Genomic DNA, 13,957 nt, shown 5'->3' with positions numbered 1-13,957 from the left:
AACATGAGTATATAAGAGCGTGACAAAAAATTTGGCAGTACATCGCGGTCAAAATGTTGCTGTTGTCACCACCCGAAAACAGCACTCCCTAAATATAATGATCACTCCGAACGTTAAGTTCCATACTGTTCAAGATGGCATTGTCTATGTTCCTGGTGAAGGTTAAATCAGGCGAGGTGTTTTTACTCACGCTATTGCCTATGCGGGTTGATCTCATGTCCCCGCTAGCTGACGGGGTTGGGACGCGTCAGCTTCCACGCGCGACGGCGTTCCGAGCGTTCCTGACAAATTTTCTATGCAAATTCCTGGCTTTTTGTAGCTTTCTTTATGTCCCCGGCTGGTGCGCCGCGGCTTGTTCGATGCACGCGGCAGGCCGCACCTTTTTTCTTATCGAGCGGCGTGTTCGCGCTGTGAGACGGGTCTCGGAGGCTCGCGAAAACAACGCAGCCGAAACAGGATGGTCCAACAAATAAACACTCACTGACAAGACAGCAAAGGACGATCACCGTCGCCGCCAAAGCCGCCAGCCCGCAGAAGCTGCCGTCGCGTGCCATGTCAGGAATCCTCTCGGTCTAGCCACCAAACGCTGAACGCAGGGAGAAAATAAACTAAATAACACCTCCGGCGGGGCGATGCAGGTAGGAACGGCGATGTCGCGCAGCGAATCCAAAATCCCACGCCACGCGAAGCAAGAATCCTCACGCTTCTCTGATGCGGTAGTAATTCGTCACGCCGCAGTCGCGGTAAGCTTGTCACGCACTCTAGACAAACGCGCACGGCACACCTGTCGGAACGACGACCAACTGAGAATACGGGATATTACGCCGGAAGCGTGGGGGTAGTCGCGTCAACCACCACGACACCTACCGCCGCCACGGTACACGCAAAAACGCAACCCGAACGTGCTTCTAGCACGTTTGAACCAACGTTACTAGACTAGCTTCAGTTGTAAAACTCTCCGCCCGTGCGCTTCCGGCCGCTGTTGCGGCTCCTTGGGCAGTCGCCAGATAGCGACGCCGTTCCGTCGCTCTCCACTACAGACGCCTCGCCGCAGCCTTGAGCTCGTGCGGACGGGCAGCTTGCGCGTGTTTCACGCTCGCTGTCGTTCTAGTGATATCATGTGAAAGCGGAATCCATCTAGAGTAATAAGATATATCGGGCTAGTTGGTTCATACTGAAAGACGGCTAAACTGCACGATAGGAAGGGATGCATACGACGAAGTGCAGAAGCTGCCTTTTTAAGTGTCGTGTGTTTCTTTCTGCCGCCTAAACCTTTCACGCAGTTTACTTTTCTCATACAGCAGCTTGGCCCGTTTTCTCGCTTCTTTTACTTGCTTAACACTTTGCTCTGGGGTAATTATACGGCAGCTAGCGAGACCAAATTTGTTATGCACAAAAATAACAGCACAACTTCCTTGTAAACCAATGAATGCTTTAATAAATAAAACGAACTGAAAAACAACTGTGTGCCCCTATATATAGGTAAGACTTAAACTGTCAAAGGGGACATAATCAAGGCAAATGATTCGGGCCTACGTGGAAACCAACTCCACCTACAGCAGCTTGGCACGTTTCCTCGCTGTCTTTACTTCAAGACTGGATCCCCGCCGATGCTCCAGAACTCTTGCCTAAGAATGCATTTTTATGCAAGGTTTCTGCAAGTTATGCGTGTACGCATGAGCGTCACTAAATAAAAATAGCGTATCTTGCGCAAGTGGCGCAAGGCTAAAGAAACAGCGGAGCTGATCGGCACCTAGCTGGTCCTGGCCTTACAGGTTATGCTTTTCTCGAATTTATTGATTATTGATTGATTAGCTATTGATTGGCTACCACAAGGTATTGGCCACGTATTTGGGCTAGACAAAGCATTACCAAGTCATCCCCAGCATTTTGGGGAATTTATTGTTTATTGATCGAATATTCATTAGCTATTGTTTGGCTATCGCAAGGTGATGCGAGGCACAGCTGTACGCAGTGACGTGATCGCTAGGCGAGTTTTTGCGAACACTATGCGGGGAAGCAAAAAGCTTAAACAGCTCCGCTGTTAAAAATTTAATGATGTGTGCACTGATTTCCTCAAAGCGCAAGGGGCACCGAACACGACTTGGCGTATTCTCTGACAGCTCTTCAAACATGGCCCAGAACAGGTCACCAAACATCTCTCTTCGTTCGCGTTTTTTCCCCGGTTGGTTCGACAGATACGAGGGAAGGTTCGGGAACACTTTCGGCACCGCATCCTCGGCAAGTGTCCACTTCTCTCGTGGCACCTCAACCGCCTGTCCTATGATAATATGCACAAACACTTTGAGATGTCCTGCTCATGAAAGTGTAAATGGATTTCCATGGATTTCGCAGAGAGTTCCCGGTGGGAACGAAGGATTGCTCTGTCGAACACCGAGCGAAGTTTCGCATTGCTGGGAGCACAAAAGAAGTAGCGCGCCAAACTGTCGACATCGTTCGATAGCCGCTTGTTGCAGTCAAGAACGCAGCACGTCGGCATCGTCTGCTAATATCCTTAACAAACGCGGTGAAGGCTGCAGTTTCACGGATGACGTGCATCCTGAAATCTGCCGTCAACAACCAGCCACAGAATACACCAATGCTGCAGCGCGTGTTTCGTCCGGCCAGTTCACGTCGAGAAGTGAAGCTGGGTGTGACGGCAGCGCCATGAAGGCGCGGGAGGGTGGCGGTTCCGCGCAACGCCGCCGAATTTTACAACTGAAGCTGTAGTAACGTTGGTTTGAACGACGTCACGCTTCTTGTTCATCACCGATGGAAAAAGACTACGGCGCACCACCTCACAGACAACGGGCAAAACGCACCACGCGCAGTTGGCGCGACAGTAAGCACTCTGGGAGGCAATCCTCGGCAGATAAACCACCACTGCACGACGCGTTGTCCATGTATACCATGGTATAACACAGAAAAAAAATGGAATTTTTCTTTGTACAGAAATTTTAATATGTCAGTGTCCACAAAATTAGACAAATCGACAGGCTTCAGAAAAACGATGTAAGTGGCAATGCTTTTGCGTATAAGAGCACATTTAATAAATACATATTCTACTTACATCTTTACAGTGTAATTTCTCGTGCAGAACGGCTGGTTTCGAAGCTGATGTTACCTAAATAAATAGTGCAAAAGTGTTGACGCCTAATACGGGCAGGTTTCTTCTAAATACCTTGGCAAACCTGCGATTTTCGCGCTTCATTCCTGAGAAACTTTGAGGATAGAAGTCGTGACAACTCCGAGACTCTGCGTAATTCGGGATATACGCGAAATTCATCCCAATATTACCAAAAAGTACAGTTAAGGAATTGAGAAAAATGTAAGAGCCGTAGCTATGCGGGGCCGGCCTGCGTCCAGCCCTTACAAAAATGAGTTTAGACTGTCTGTAGAATGTCTATAGACTTCTTGTAGACAACTTTGCCTTTCTATACATTTGTTCTTTTGTTGATAAATAATCTATGGACTGTCTATAGACAAAAGTTGATAAGATTTTTGTTTCTTTTGTCTACTCACATTCTATAGACAGCCTATAGAGAAAAGTCGACAAGATGGCTGTTTCTTCTTGTCAACTTCCTCTCTATAGACTATCTATAGAAAAAAGTCGATACAGTCTTTATTTATCCTTGTCCATTCATTGTCTATAGACTGTCTATACACAAAAGTTAATAAGATTTTTATTTCTTTTTGTCTACTCACTTTCTATAGACAGTCTATAGAAAAAACTCGATAAGATGTTGTTTCTTCTTGTCTACTTCCTCTCTATAGACTATCTATAGAAAAAAGTCGAAACAGTCTCTATTTATTCTTGTCCATTCATAGTCTATAGATTGTATAGACAAAAGTTAATAAGAGTTTTATTTCTTTTTGTTTACTCCCATTCTATAGTCGGTCTGCAGAAAAAAGTCGATGAGATGTCTGTTTATTTTTGTCTACTTCCTCTCTATAGACTATCAATAGAAAAAAGTCGATACGGTCTCTATTTATTCTTGTCCATTTATTGTCTATAGACTGTCCATAGACAAAAGTTAATAAGATTTTTATTTCTTTTTGTCTACTTCCATTCTATAGTCGGTCTACAGAAAGAAGTCGATAAGTTGTTCGTTTCTTATTGTGATCTTCCGCTCTATAGACTACGTATAGACCAAAGTCGATACCGTGTCTATTTATTCGTGTTTATTCTGTGTCTAAGGACTGTCTATAGGCGAAAGTTGTTAAGGTGTCTACTTCTTTTATCTATTCCCCGTCTATAAATTTAGTCTTGACAGAAGTCGTTAAATTGTGTTTTTTGTCTATTATAGCGGTTTATACGCCGTTTATATGCAAAAGTTTTTCTGTTTGCTATTTCTTTAGCCGATTTACAGTTTATAGAATGTCTACAGAGAAAAGCAATAAAGGTCACCATGGCATCTCTGTCATTGAATCACGCAGTCCTTAATTATTATTTTACCAGATAATTAGGTGTATAAGAGTCTGCTCGCCGAGTTTCATCCAGTATTGCACTGGTTCTTAACATGTAACCTCTGGGCCCGGCACCCTAGTTAGTCGGGAATGCAGCCCCGACGATAATTTTTCCGTGCGAACCACACGGAGGCGGAATATATACTTCTATGTGATTGAAATTATTTTTAATGGTTTCCTATATCCCCCCCCCCCCCCGATGAAGGCTATTGGATGGGACATCACCAAAGATCATGTTAACTCGAGCGAATAGACCGTATACCGATTGCTGTAAGCTGTGAGATGAAGTGAAGGACAGCCGATATTGTGAAAGTCTTATTGCTTCAGGTTTACTTGCCGTCTATAGACAAAAGTCGTTAAACTCGGCCCAACCCGTGTGCGCTGCAACCAAGCGGAGGTACAGGCGGATAATACGGAGCTACGTTTCATGTAAGCCACTGGGATTGTATATACTGCTGACATTTCTTTAAAGCCTTTTTGTAGAGTTTATTATAGACATGGTGTATATACTTCCGCATTTGTTCACCACATTATATGACCTCCGTAGTCGCTCTCGGCAATCCCAAGACAGTCTTTACAGTTGTTTTTCATAGCATTACTTTTTCGGCAGTAAAATAAAGAAAGCAAAATGCCGATCCAATCATGTAAATAGAGGTTATGAATGCGAGTTTTAGCGAGAAGCGGATTACAAACAGGCATCATGCTAACAGCACAGAGACTTGTAATGTATATAGCTGACAACGCAGAATTTGCTAGTGTGCGATGAACCGATGTCTCAGATACTCTTTAGGTTCTCCCCATATCTAGGCTGCATCACTAACTTCGGATGGTTTTTCGCAGACTGATATCCCGCGCTATAAATTCATTAAAGCTTCTTGTTCACTTACAATGTGCGCCAGATACTCTGACCCCACCCAGTCCTTTCCAGGCGCTATATGCCTGCGCGGCCGAGCATATGAGTACGTCATTAGTGTATTGAATGCTTTAACATATCACCGGAACAGACAAATGTGCCCTAACATGTGCGCAGGTATCCCATTAGGCGGTACGTTGGAAGCTATGCTATAAATGCACGGCATTACTCATCGTCGTTGGCCATAATGCTAGCGCCTGACATGCGTGCTAACGGTTTTTACAAACACTTCCTTCATCCATGTGTGCGCTTCTGCTCCATGCGATTGCCCACAGCGTTTGTAATACAGCGCGCCAAGGCATTTCCTTCTTCCATGGAAAGAACTGAAAAATGGAAGGTAAAAGCAACCGGTTTCGCGCGCACGGAACGCAGAGAGAGAGAGAGAGAGAGAGAATAAAAAAAGAAGAAAAGGGCAAAGGCGCTCGGATTTCTCGGAGCACGTACGCCGTCATCGGCCTGAGCAGCTGCGCATGCGCAGTGGCAGCAACAGCGGCGCGCCATCTCTCCGCGTCGATTTGAATTCTCAATGGCTGCGCCAGGCAAGTCAACGCTTGTTGATGTTGCTGCTGGTGAGCTGCCTGCACCTTGGTGTCTGTGTATTCGTCTCGACTTTGTGGCATCACACGTCAACTACACTGAACGGTAAGTTTTAGCGAAGATGTTTTCCGTCACTAGCTCATGACCAGGTGAGCGTATTTCGTAGCGCGGACCGGCTGCATGTAATGTAGGCGACTCGGGCGTAGTGTCGATTTGTCGTTTGGTTTGTAAACGCGCTCGGGTTCTCGATTTTAACCGCAAGCGATCGCTCGCGCTTGTTCATTTTACCGTCATTGTCAATGTCCGTGAAAAAGGAAATACACCATGTTTAACGTGGATACTGAGCAGAAATAAGCGCGGATTGTGTGTGTTAATCGGCGTACTGTGGGCAGGTATCGTTTTGTGGCACTCGATCGGCGGTCATAAACGCTGCGCTACCTGCCTAATAAAACTCATCTAAAGCGCTTTATGTATATACCTCGAAATTGTGCTAGAGTGACGAATTGTCTAAAAGAGACGCACAGTTGAATAAATGCTAGCGTACTCAGATGAAAGGCCGTGTTTGCGGGGCATGCATCAGCAGCGTGTGCTGCCGTTTTCGTAAGTCAAAAGTAGGAATATTTATGGGGCCCCGGCAACCAGTATGGCCTTCGCGGCAAAGACGTGGAAGACTTGCTTGACCAGTACGACAGGGTGAGCGCTTGCAACCATTGGGACGAGTCACACAAGTTCCGCTATGTTGCCTTCTACCTGGGGCAGGTCGCCCAAACTTGGTTTTTCAACCATGAGCGCGACTTCCCTGATTGGCCAGCATTTACTGCGCAGCTGCGACAGATATTTGGCACATCTGCTGGGCGCTCCGAAGTAGCGAAACAGAAGCTCGCTACCCGCATCCAGGGAGCCGACGAATCCTATACGTCTTACATTGAAGACGTTCTGGCTCTCAGCCGTCGCACTCAGAGTGACATGCCCGAAGGGGAACGTATCCGCCATATCCTGAAGGGCATCAACTCCATTGCCTTTAACGCTCTGGTAGTCCAGAGCCCCACTTCAGTTACTGACATCGTCACGACATGCCAACGCCTTGCCACGATCTGCGCCTTTCGTCTTCCACGGGCCTCCTGCGATGCTCACCTTACCGACAACGACGAGTTGCGAGCGCTCATCCGCATCATTGTGCGAGAGGAGCTTCACGGCCATGAAGTCCGTCCAGCCAACATCGCCATTGCGTCTCTGCGCGCTCCTTCTCCCAATTTGCGCGAGATCATCAAAGAAGAACTGGCATCCATGCCAACTGTCACACATGCCCGGTCCCCTGCGCCTGTTTGTGCACCTTCTTACGCCGAGATTGCTTCGCGGCCTGCGGTACCAGTTCCATCTGCACCTGCCACCGTTGTCTGCGACCACCTGGCCTCGATGGCAGCGAAGGCCCTCGTGCAACCATACGACTCTACCTGGCGCCCTTCCCGCCCAGTATGTTTCTACTGTGGCATACGTGGTCACATCTCTCGTTTCTGCCGCCGGCGCCAGCATGATGAACGACGTGGCGATTCCGCCTATGAGAGAGACTATGTGCCCAGATCGGATGCCTACGTTCCAGGACCGTATATATCCTCGTCACGTCGCTCGCCCTCACCTCCGTTGTCCCAAAACATGTCCTGGTCTTCTCGCTCACCCCGTCGTCGTTCCCCGTCTCCGTTCCGCCGTACTTCATCGCCCCTGCGTCCTGCCTCCACTTCTTTCGACAACCATCCGGAAAACTAGACGCTGCAGTTTTTGGAGGAGAAACTGCTTGTTTGCGAACTGTCCCAATTCCTCCTGCTCGCCCGACTAATTTACTCGCTGTTTGTGTGGAAGGTGTTTCTGTCGACGCTCTTATTGACACTGGTGCCGACATTTCTGTTATTCATCGCGCACTATGCTTCCGTCTGCGAAAAGTGCAAACTCCGTATGTTGGTCCGGTCTTACGTGGCGCCACTGACAGTCCGATTTACCCTACCGGACAGTGTACTGCTCGTGTCCGCATCGACGGAATTCTCCATCATATTCAGTTTACTGTGCTTCCGTCGTGCGCTCATCCGATCATCTTAGGCTGGGATTTCTTGTCAGCTGCATCTGCTGCCATTTCGTGCGGACAACCACTTATAAATATTACGGAGACCGAGCTCTGTGACGCTGCTGATCCCTCGTTCACTTCGACTGCAAATTTTACAAGCTTTTCACGACGACGCAACGGCTGGCCACTTAGGATTTCATAAAACCTACGACCGCATTAAGACTGGCTGTTTCTGGCCTGGCCTGTGTACTAGTGTTGCCAAGTACGTCAGTTCGTGTGCGTCATGCCAACATCGAAAGCGTTCGACCTCTCTTCCCGCCGGCCCTTTGCAACCATTGCCGTGCCCGTCCGTTCCCTTTGAATTCGTGGGCATCGACTTATATGGACCCCTTCAGCTTACACCCGCGGGTCACCGCTGGATTGTCACTGCCGTGGACCATCTAACTCGCTACGCTGAGACGGCAGCTCTTCCTTCTAGTGCGGCCTCTGAGGCCGCCGAGTTTGTCCTGCAAGCCATTATCTTGCGCCACGGTGCGCCTCGTGTTCTTCTAAGTGACCGTGGCAAGACATTTCTTTCTCATGTTCTCGCTGAAGTCCTGCAAGCCTCAAACACCATTCATAAGACCACCTCTGCATACCATCCCCAGACCAACGGTCTTACCGAGCGTTTCCATCGAACTCTGTCCGACATGATCTTCATGTACGTGAAACCCGACCACACAAACTGGGACACTATACTTCCTTTCGTCACGTTTGCATATAATACTGCCGTTCAACGCACAACAAACTACAGCCCCTTTTTCCTCGTGTAGGGCCGTGCACCGTCTTTTGTTTTAGACACCAGCTTTCTCTCTACGCCTTCTGTTCCATCCACATCTCTACCAGAGGAGTTCGCCGCCCGCGTCGCCCACTGCCGCGAAATTGCGCGCGCCCACACCGCGACCATTCAGGACAAGAGGAAAGTCCGTTGTGATGCGACCCGTCGTGTCATTTCGTTCCGACCAGGCGACGAAGTGCTCCTGTGGACACCTGTTCGAGTGCCAGGCCTCTGTGAAAAATTTCTTCACAGGTATCGCGGCCCATATACCGTGCTTGAAAGAACATCTGCCGTGAACTATCGCGTAGCTCCTGTTACCTCGGTTACTGACCGCCGTTGCCGCAGTACTGAAATTGTTCACATCTCTCGCCTGAAGCCGAATCTTCAGCGTTCCGACCGTTTCTGACTCGCTGCCTTGCCGGCCGCTTTCGTGAGGGGGAGGAGTTAGTGTGAGCGCTAACTGTGCAGTTCGTCATCGTCTTCATGTGTATATACCCATTCTCGTAATCATCATCATTTTGTCGGGTTGGTGTTCGTGGGCTGTCTCGCGCTGTTTGCAATAGAAGAGCTCTGCCTTCGTCCCGGGCGTCGTCTCACAATATATGTAACCGCAAAATCTTTCAGAGCACGAAACTCGCGATAAGCTCAGTCAATCACAGCTTCGCAACTTAACCGAAAGAATTGGAGAAAAAGAAATTAGTGGCTCGGGCAAGCACCCTTTACACGTTTGAAACTGAAGCCATTGGGTTTGAGGAGAGTTTGAAGATTTTCTGTGCTGTGCTCGTGTTGCCATGAATTACGAACTTGGCCAAGCCCTTGTTAGCTTATTAAACAAGTGCTTCAATTCAGCTGAATCTAATAGTGCATTTCAAGTGACTGACGTGTTATTCGTTATAATTACAATTATTTACTGGCAGTAATTTGCCAAGCATTAAACCACAATATTTTTTATTGCCCCTAAACTGCGGATGTCATAGACTACCAGGGAATTTTCATGAAACCAGCCAGGGAAAGCTTGGAAAAACATCAGGGAAATTGAAATTGTCAATATAGGTATGCTGTCTTGTTATTTCCATACAATGTTTCCAGAGAATCGCTGTCTTAAACGTATTTTTGAAGCATTTCACCTCCCCCCAAAAATTGCAAATTGGTACCATTTTCTGAAAAAGACATGAAAGTGAAGCATGCTGACATGGCATTTCTTACTCAATCTTTTTGCATTACCTAAGTGTCCTGAACCTCGAAACTCTAGAAAAAATACTTATGTTATAGAGCACCTTCAATTATTTACTGTGATAGCATTCATTGTAAGGACAGTTTCAGTTTTGTTTCCCAGGAGGTGCATATGTGTCGTCCCACAACACAGAAAGTGCTGACAGGGTATTTCTGGTGTTCATGTGGTATACCTAACTTGCAACCGTGTCAGCATGCCCAAAATATATGATTATCTATAGGAAACTAAGTGACCATATCAACACAATCAATCAATCTACCTTCTATTGAAGTTATGGCCAATTATGTATCAGTTAAGAGTATGAGAAAGACATTTAAATGTGTATTAAGGAAAATAAATTACAATCTTTGGCATGATACGTTCAATACTCCAGTCACTCTTCATAGCATATCATTCCGCGCGGGTATATTTAATTACCAGCCAAAAATGTAAACAGTCCAACTGGGTAGCCTAGTTCCAGCAAATAATATAGAGATCATTTGGGTTAATTAAGTACATTAATGTGTCATATGGCCTTGTCATAAAATGTAACATACTGTTGCTGGCGCCAGCAGCAATTGTAACAGTTTAATTGTTCATCATACGGTAGAGTGAAACATTATGCGATGGTACTGTTTTGTATTGACAAGGAGCCATTAGGCATAGTTAAACCGTATTATGGATTGACTTAAGTGGTTTGAGCAAATATATTAGGCTGCTTATTGAACGTACAAAGAATACGCATCAGATATTTTTGCCTCACATTGTTGTATCTACATATTTGCAGCATGCACCTTCAGCACCTTCGGAACGGCTGACACGAAGGTCAAGGCCAGCCTGGCAACCATGCTTGCCAAGGGGAAGCAGCTGTAAATATGTAAATATTCTCTTTTGATGAAAGCATAAGACATGCATTTTAGTAAATTAATGTATTATATCGTTCAATAAAAACAGGTAATTCAATATCGGTGCACTTGTGTTCTTTTTTTGCGCTGCGCATGAGTCTGCACTAGTGGAATAGCTTGAAATATTTGTTTCTGCAACATATGAGAGTGCAGCTGGTTCAGGATCATTATTAATCTATTAACATGAATGCATAAATGCAGATGGGAAGCAACAGGTGCACATGCATAATATACGTTCAAAATATTGTTGCCGCCATATGTAAACAAAAATTTTAACTAACTTGTAGATAGTAGATTTCATTCAAGCGAATGCATTGCATGCGACTAAACTTTCTTCAATGTGCAATTACACAAATGCTCATGCAGCTTTACATGATGATTCATGGCTGCATACATTTTAGATTTTTGACTGCTTCCATCTGCATGCATGCTTTGCTATGTACAGTTCCCTATGTATTTTCCCATATGCATACTGGATACAATAAATTTTTATGGACATTTCCAATAAACTGCTTATTAGCAAACCCCAGCAGCGAGTGTTTATAGAATAACATTACCTGACGAAACATAGTTGGCAAAATGTGGTGCATTATCTAGTATATATGGTGTCCCAGTAATTTTAGCCAAGCTGGTCAATGAAAATGAAAGGTTAAAAAACAATACGATGCAAGATATATGATCATAAAAAGTCCTACAGGTCAGACCTCTGAATTCAAGGCCAAATGCACGCCATAGGTCTTAAAATCGGATCTTATTGCACCGTCTTTTCTTAATTATTATCTTTCATTGAACAGCTTCACTAAATTTAAGTTAGCTGGGACACCCTGTAAAATTGTAAGGCTGAAGTCTATAGATTAGCTATAGACTGATCTACAGGAACTCTCTTTAGGCAGACTGTACCACATACTACAAAAGTGTAAGGCCATAAGTGCATAGACAGACTATAGACTGATCTATAAGAATAGTTTATAGTGTATAGACATTTCATAGACTTATGTCTACAAAAGTAAAACTAATATAAGCCTATAGACTTCTGTCTATAGACACTCTGCCGACATTTGTCTACGAAAGTGAATTTTCATTGATCTATGACCGTCGATAGTCAGTCTATAGAATCAGACATTTTGTAGACTAGTCTACAAAAAGTGTATGGCCATAAGTCCATAGACTGTCTGTAGACTGGTCTATAGGAATAGTCTATAGATAGCCTATAGACGTTTGTAGATATTTTATCGACTTATGTATACAAAAGTAGAACTAAATAAACCTATAGACTTTTGTCTATAGACATTCTGCAGACATTTGTCTACAAAAGTGAATTTTCATTGATCTATAGACCATCTATAGTCAGTCTATAGACTCAGACATTTTGTACACTAGTCTAAAAAAAGTGTATGGCCATAAGTCCATAGACTGTCTATGGACTGGTCTATAGGAATAGTCTATAGGAGGTCTATAGATATCTGTCTATAGACATTTTTAGACTTATTTCTACAAAAGCAGAACTATATAAACCTATAGACTTTTGTCTATAGACATTCTACAGACATTTGTCTACAAAGCATCTATAGACAGTCTATAGTCAGTCTATAGACTCAGACATTTTGTAGACTAGTCTACAATTAGTGTATGGCCATAAGTCCATGGACTGTCTGTAGACTAGTCTAAAGAAATGTTTACAAAAAGTATGTTGACTTCATAGACAAATGTCGATACACTTTATATAGACTTTCTACAAAAAAATTTTAAGGGGAGTCCAACTCGGTCATGTTTAGAAATGAACAAACTTACACCATCAGAAAATTAGAGAGGAGCCCGTGGAAGCTTGAGCCACCAAGCTAACAGGTGTTCAAGCAGCTGGACCGTGACACGAAGATGCAGTGGTATTTCGCGACACGAATAACGTATACCTGACAAGTGTGTGAGATTGTTCGCGCTTGTTCGCGTAACATGGCGACGCTACACAGCGTAAGGTACTACACCACGTTACACGGCCAGTTTCTCACAGGGTTGAAAGGCAATCTAGATGCAGCAGAGAGTCCGCGAACAGCAGTAATGGTCCCTCATTTGGCCTATCCGAGTTGTGACATTCTTCTCACGAGCCTCCTATTTGCTACATCTCGCGACCGAACTTCTTTTGTCTCGCAGCTGGCGAGAGTATGAACCCATCCTGCCCGCTCACTGGTGGCGGTGACCTGTGAGGAGGCGAGGCCACATTTTTTATGCGGAATCGGTAAAACCCTGTAAGAATCGCCTTCTTTTCCGCTACGAGTGAGAATGCGACGGGATCGCACCCATACGCGCCAAGTCATGAGGAAAGGTGGCCTGTTGCGTTTCCTTCGTTTTTCGCTTCTTTGACAAGAGCCGGTCGAAGTAAAAGGTTGTGACTTGCGAGCGTGTTTGAACCACGTGTCCTCGCCATTTTTTTTACATTCGGCGGTTGAGTGAAGTCTTTTTTTTTCCCTGAAAGAGACGTTCAGGGCAACGCCAGTCCCAATTGTTTATTGATTAGGGCAATATGCGGTTGAACGCGAGGCCAATGTGCCGCGGGTAATGACAACCGCGTTCCGATATGGGCGGAATACATGTTTCAGCCTTGTGAAACGAGACAGTTACTGTGTCCGCGACGTGAATCTTTCCTTCAGAGAAAGAGAGAGAAAAGATTTTATTCCGGGACAGACTAAGACTTTTAAATATTCCTCCACCAAGAAAACCATGGCCAGCTGGTAGGCGAAGGCCGCCGACGCCAACACCACCCGCCAGTGGGGAAGTGGGAGGGAGTGAGGGGATTGTAGGGCTGCGGGGCAAGAGAAAGGGATGTGCTCCACAATCGCGTACGTAGAGGGGCAGTGGGGACTTGAGGGCTCTAAGCGGTAACAATAAAGGCGTGCTTGAGAGATCAAAGTGTTGCGCTGGACGGCCCTGAAGCTGCATACTTGAGCAGTGCAGAGACAAGGGTGTGGTGGTGGAAGAGTCTGCAATGAATGCCAGAGGTGTTTGCAGTGCTGCTTTTGAGTTTTCTCCCAAAACTGTGCCTCGTCCGCTATCG

General features: G+C 45.7%; 4 protein-coding genes across 13 annotated transcripts in view; 1 reads left to right on the top strand and 3 right to left on the bottom strand.

The window, feature by feature from the left end:
- The window catches only part of LOC119466317 (IgA FC receptor-like), a 211,009-nt gene extending 210,390 nt beyond the window's left edge, over window positions 1-619 (bottom strand). Inside the window, exon 1 of the mRNA XM_049656768.1 lies at window positions 482-619. The gene's annotated coding sequence lies outside the window, so the exon portion shown is untranslated. The remainder of the gene's footprint in view (window positions 1-481) is intronic.
- Window positions 1-958, bottom strand: part of LOC119466324 (uncharacterized) — a 683,885-nt gene extending 682,927 nt beyond the window's left edge. The window contains exon 1 of the mRNA XM_037726826.2: window positions 864-958. The gene's annotated coding sequence lies outside the window, so the exon portion shown is untranslated. The remainder of the gene's footprint in view (window positions 1-863) is intronic.
- The window catches only part of LOC119466316 (uncharacterized PE-PGRS family protein PE_PGRS20-like), a 1,297,174-nt gene that overhangs the window by 426,479 nt on the left and 856,738 nt on the right, over window positions 1-13,957 (bottom strand). Inside the window, exon 1 of one of the 7 annotated variants that reach the window (XM_049656752.1) lies at window positions 639-756. The exons of the other annotated variants lie outside the window; for them this stretch is intronic. The gene's annotated coding sequence lies outside the window, so the exon portion shown is untranslated. Of the gene's footprint in view, window positions 1-638; window positions 757-13,957 lie in introns of those variants that run through there. 7 annotated transcript variants of the gene reach the window in all.
- Window positions 1-13,957, top strand: part of LOC119466319 (uncharacterized PE-PGRS family protein PE_PGRS20-like) — a 1,091,962-nt gene that overhangs the window by 261,521 nt on the left and 816,484 nt on the right. The gene's annotated exons all lie outside the window — the stretch shown is intronic.

The sequence above is a fragment of the Dermacentor silvarum genome, chromosome 10 (genome assembly GCF_013339745.2).
Source record: "Dermacentor silvarum isolate Dsil-2018 chromosome 10, BIME_Dsil_1.4, whole genome shotgun sequence".
Classification (NCBI taxonomy): Eukaryota; Metazoa; Arthropoda; class Arachnida; order Ixodida; family Ixodidae; genus Dermacentor; species Dermacentor silvarum.
The sequence above is the reverse complement of the archived record's forward strand: the minus strand, read 5'-3'. Positions and strand labels throughout refer to the sequence as shown.